This window comes from Hipposideros armiger, unplaced genomic scaffold (assembly GCF_001890085.2).
Source record: "Hipposideros armiger isolate ML-2016 unplaced genomic scaffold, ASM189008v1 scaffold_542, whole genome shotgun sequence".
Classification (NCBI taxonomy): domain Eukaryota; kingdom Metazoa; phylum Chordata; class Mammalia; order Chiroptera; family Hipposideridae; genus Hipposideros; species Hipposideros armiger.
Window position 1 is genome coordinate 626,546 of NW_017731892.1, and position 5,395 is coordinate 631,940.

General features: G+C 35.9%; 1 pseudogene; it reads left to right on the forward strand.

Moving 5' to 3' along the window:
• Nucleotides 1–542: 542 nt before the first annotated feature.
• Nucleotides 543–2,652, forward strand: LOC109396772 (ligand-dependent nuclear receptor-interacting factor 1 pseudogene; annotated as a pseudogene).
• Nucleotides 2,653–5,395: the final 2,743 nt, after the last annotated feature.

A 5,395-nucleotide genomic window follows, 5' to 3' on the forward strand; every position in this document is an offset into this window, starting at 1 on the left:
GATGCAAACAAGTCACATTTGACTTCTGCAATTACAAGAGGTACTCAAAGTGGTTACCATCAGCGTAATTTTAATACAGTTTTTTCCTTTCTTAAAATGCATATACACTTTTTTGGTGCCCTCTCTATATCTCTTCTGGGTCTGTTTCTCTCAAGAACTCTAATACAGATTGTACCATTGACACTATGAATGATGTATTATAGGGAACTGGATAATGTCATTTTCTTCTGAAAGAAATACTTTTCAAAGTATTTTTAAAATATTAGCCTGCAATTAACATGAAATTTTCATTAACTTTATTAAAATTTTCATTAGCTTCAACTTTTGAATTTTTGATATTTTGACTATTTTAGACTTCCTGCATTTTGATTTTTTTGAAATCATGCATTAAAATATTATTTGTCTTCCTTGCAGGAGGCATTGACATCCCCGTAAACTTTGCACCTAACACAAGTATTTTCTTTGCCTCTGCGAAGTCACATCCCTTCTTAGAGAGGAGGCGGTGCTTGTGGGCGGCCTAGTCCTCGTTGCTGAGTGTTAGTATGGCCAAACATTACTGTCCTGCCCAGTTGGTCCTGTTGATGCTAAAGGACTTCTATACCATGACCCCAAGGTGAATGTTCCAAATATGGGCTGAATCTCTGTTCAGATTAATATTTCTGCAGCTGCCACCCCTGCTTCTATTATACGCACAGACACACACACACACACACAGTGTCATGAAGATGCTATCACTTTTCCCCACAGGCCGAGGACTATGCAGCTAGATCTTACATGGTACCAACATTATTTAAGTTCTCGCCTTGTCAGTGAACACACTCAGTACCTTTTTTAGCCTCACCAGAAACAACTAACCCCTCCATTCTAATTTCTTTCCCCAATTAAAAACTTTAAAAAAATAGAAAATTGTACTTTTAGCTGACATCATGAAAAATTCTGCTCCAGCCTAAGAGATACACATGCTCCCTGTAGTCTCAACAAAGAGACCAGTTAGCCCTAAGGTTATTTATAGTCATCATTTTAAAAATTAAATCTTAAAAACAATGCCCAAATGCTCATTTTTTTAAATGTCAGTTGCAATACTATGGCATTAACTCCTATTCCCTCTATTCCACCATTTTTCTACATTTGCCCACCACTATAATTCCCACTCTTTAAAACTGGTTATGGAGCATTGAACTCCTCAGAGCTGTTCCGGAGTAACTCCAGCCCAACATTCTTCCGCTCCGGTCCTCGCCCCTTGGAGGACCTCAGCCCCACACCGCCCACGTTCCTGGGTGTTGGCCCCTTCCACCCCTCTAAAATGTCCAGTAGACTACAGAGGGTCTTCCTGAAAGCCGCAGAGGAAAAGTCAGGCAACGCCTTGCTTTGATCCAGAATGAGATGGCATCAACATTAGAAAAAGTTATTCAAGAAAGAAATAACAATTGATATCAGGGGTGGGGAGGCAGTGGATGGGGGAGGGGGTTATCACTTTGTGAGGGATGAAAAAGATAACTATTGCATTATTTTGTACACCTGAAACTAATAAAGAAAAAGAAGAAAAAAAAAAGAAATGACAAGAAAATTTCTCAAGGAAGAAACACTAAGACATCACACCTGAAGGCTGATGATGAATTTAAAAAGATATTTGGCTTCACTAAAGATTTAAGAGTGTGCCTTACTCGGATTCCTGACCATCTGGGCCCTGGAGGGTTTGATTCCTTTAGAAGTTTGGTGACGAGTGAAAAAGACACAGAACTTATAGTGAAGGAGAAAGACAGAAAACAGGGTTTTGATAAGAAAAGAAAAGCAAAAAACATTAAGAAGGTGGATCACTCAAAGAAGAAGAAAACTGAGAGTGCTTATAACACAACTGTAATGGAGGAACTAATGTCGCCAGTTCCCAACTCATTAGCAGTATTTTACCAACATCAGATATATCACACCCTAACATTCTCACAAGCTGCAACGAAACCAGAGGAGAAAAGAGAACTGAGGTAGGACTCCGTACCCCGGAGAACCAGGAGAAAGGCACATTGAGTTCAAGTGCAGATTTTGAACAAAGTCATTCCTTTATTTTATTTTATTGTTATTTTGTTAATATTTTTTATTGGGGAATTGGGGGATGGGAACAGCACTGGGGAATTGGGGGAAGGGGAACAGACAAGTTGCTGTCCTTTTGTTCTTCGGTCTAGTTGTGGAGGACGTTGCTTCACTGGCCCAAGTTGGCACCATCATTGTGCTCTTCCCGGTCGAGGCAGATCAGTTGCCGGCTTCTGGACGGCCATTCACTGCAGCTGCTGGCCGCTCTCGCTGGCTGCTGGCTACACACGGTAGCCCATGGCAACCCACTGCCATCGCTGGCGACTCACAGCAGCCCAGCTCCAGGTTGAGCTGTTGTTCAGCATCTTAGCTGTAGAGGGCAGTGTCACTGGCCCTCATATGTGGGATCCGAACCGGGGCCCTCTGGCGTCCCAAGCCAGCTCTTAACCAACGTGCCACTCAGCCGGCCCAAAGTCATTCCTTTAATAAAAATTATACATTTTTCCCATGACACCACCAGAGTTAGAAGAAACCATTCGAGATGAAAAAGTAAGAAGATTTAAGCAGATGCTGAGAAAGAAAGAGGCAGCCCTGGAAGAAATGCAGAAGCAGATGCACCAAAAATAATAAAATGTTCATGATACTTGAAGACGTCAATGAATTAGTTGTGTTTCTACCATATTTTTTGCATTAAGTTAATTATAGATGCTTTTAAAAGTGTTTTTTAATATGAAATTTGTTTATTCATCAATTGATTTTATAAAGTTTTATTTAAGAAATACAGAAAAGATTGATTCAATATGACTCTTGAATACATGGGGTATCTGAATCTTTGTCTAGAGACCTTTTTTGAGAAAAGGTTATTTTAACTAGAATTCCCCAAGCTTGAATATAGGTGCAGGATTTTTGTTGTTTGTATCTTTAGCTGAATTGCTCAGGTGTTATTCCAACAATAGATAAGTATTGTATACTATTGAAATTAAACAATTCAAGAAAAGAAATCAGCTCTAAACTTAGCTCTGCCAATGGATTACTGTATGTACTCACTCAGTCTCTTTACCTGTGAAATGATGATTCCTCCTACTCATCCTTGTAATTTTTAAAAATTTCATGAAAGGAATATATTATAGCAGCATTATTTTAAAATTCAAACATTTCTTGAGACTGATGAACACTTGTTTTGGAACTATTATAAAGTAGTTTTAATAATCCAAAATGAGTTTTAGAATTCATGCTATATACTATATTGTTTGTTTAATATAGTATGATATTGTTTCTAGGCAAAAGCTACTTGTTTTTTGAATATGTACATGTGTGAATGGGAACAATGGCCACATTTAATGCTTTTTTAAAATTGTAAAGTGTGATTTTCCTTAAAAGAGGCAAACAGTTTCTATCTGGCTATTTTTCATTTGAAGAGTTTGGTGGTGATGGGGGGTGGAATGAAGGGGAATTCTGAAAAGGTTATTTTTAAAATGATTAACAAATCTCTGGAAGTAAGGTCCAATAAAATCTGTATGCTGGCAACAAAAAAATGGAAAACAAAATGCTGAGGAGTCAAGTCAAACAAATACAAACTGTTTATCAACTAGATTCTTCTGCATTTTCTCTTTTGTAACAGCTTTATTGAGATAATTCATATCACAAAGTTTACCCTTTTAAAGTATTTTTAAAAACCTGGCTATGAAAAAATACATTGTCTATTTATACACTAATATATACATTAACTATTTTGCTAATTTACTCATTGCTCAATCTATTATTTTGCACCCATACACTAATCTTTGCATCTATTTCTTTGTTAAATTATTTTTTCCCTGTTCCTAGGATCGTGCAAATTTGGCAACTAATAGACTGCCAAGAGGAATCATTTCACATCTATGTATTACATATTTTTGTGGCTTAGAAAAAAAATAACATCTCTGGACCTCTAACTTCTTGGGTTAAACTTGGTAATAACAGAATCATCTTTACATTTCTATAGAATATCAAATAAGATAATGACAAAAGTGATAATACAAGATACACAAGGAGTGGTGAATACGAGTTTATTTTCTCCTGTCTATAGAGAACATGTGACTCTGTTCTATTTGGAATTTTGCAGTTGTTGTTTACAGACCTAATGTGACTCTTTCTCTGCCATTACTTGTATTATCCAGAGACTGTTTAGATTGATCAATTTATCTTTTGAAACCTGTGAGTAAGGTGTTGTATGCCATTGGCTAATTTTTGACCTTCATATTGTAGCCAGGTTAATTACTAGTTAATGAAAACCATTTATTTTGCCTACTATAAAGTGCTCAGGAGAAATTTTTCACCTAATGAATAGTGACATGTTATGTGAACCTCACCTGGCATTTTGCACCCAATTCAAGGCAATTTCAAAGACTCATAATCCACAATATATCTGAATATGCCTTTGCCAGCCATGATAACAATTCATGGTATAGAATATTTTATAAATAAACAGTACATTGTGATTACTCAAAGTGATTTTAATTTCCTCCGAGACAGTAAAAATAAATTGAATAATACTTCTTTGTCTCAAGAGTAGATATGAAAGTCGTTGTTTAAAAATTAAACCATGTTCTAGACCTCAGTGGTACTTCTCTCAACATTTTAAATATTAATATTTAATTACTGATCTAATTATTTTCCAAATGAACATATAAAACATGCACTAAATGGAAGAAAAACAGTCTAGTCCACTTTTGCAAAATTAGATAGTCATTAAAAATCTGTCTGGTTATGATTACTAAAAGAATTAAATCAAAGGAATTTATACATAAAATAATTAAAAACTGTATTTAATGGATAAATTCTTTGATGGGTTTTAAAATTGTGGGTCAAGGAGAGCTCATCCTTTAAATGGATGTATTTATTCTGGGGGAGTACATTAAAATATGTTATTTTCGAAAACATTTCAACCTTTCATCACAGGAAAACACAGCTTTGTAACTTTCCACTTTGTTATAAATTGTGCAAATCAGAGACTCAGAAGGATTAGTAAGTAAAATATTTTAAACATTCTAAAAACCCTGACAACCAGTCATCTTTACTGAGGGTTGTCTATTCACATTAATTTCTACTTTAACAATCTCATGTCAGCTAATTTCTGGTAGTGATAGGTATAAAGGCCCAGGGTCAGGATTCAAGAATGCTAATACATATACTGTATTTCTAAAACAATAAAAATTTCAAGCCATCTTATTTGCTCTCCTACAAATTACTAAAACATCTTGAAAATGCCACTGCTGCTTCATCCTCTAAACCACACCTCCCAAATTTATAAATGAACTTGGAGTTGGGAAAACAAGATAACCTCAAGCACGAGTATGAGGCAGCTCAAGAGTGACGAGGCCTTAAAGTG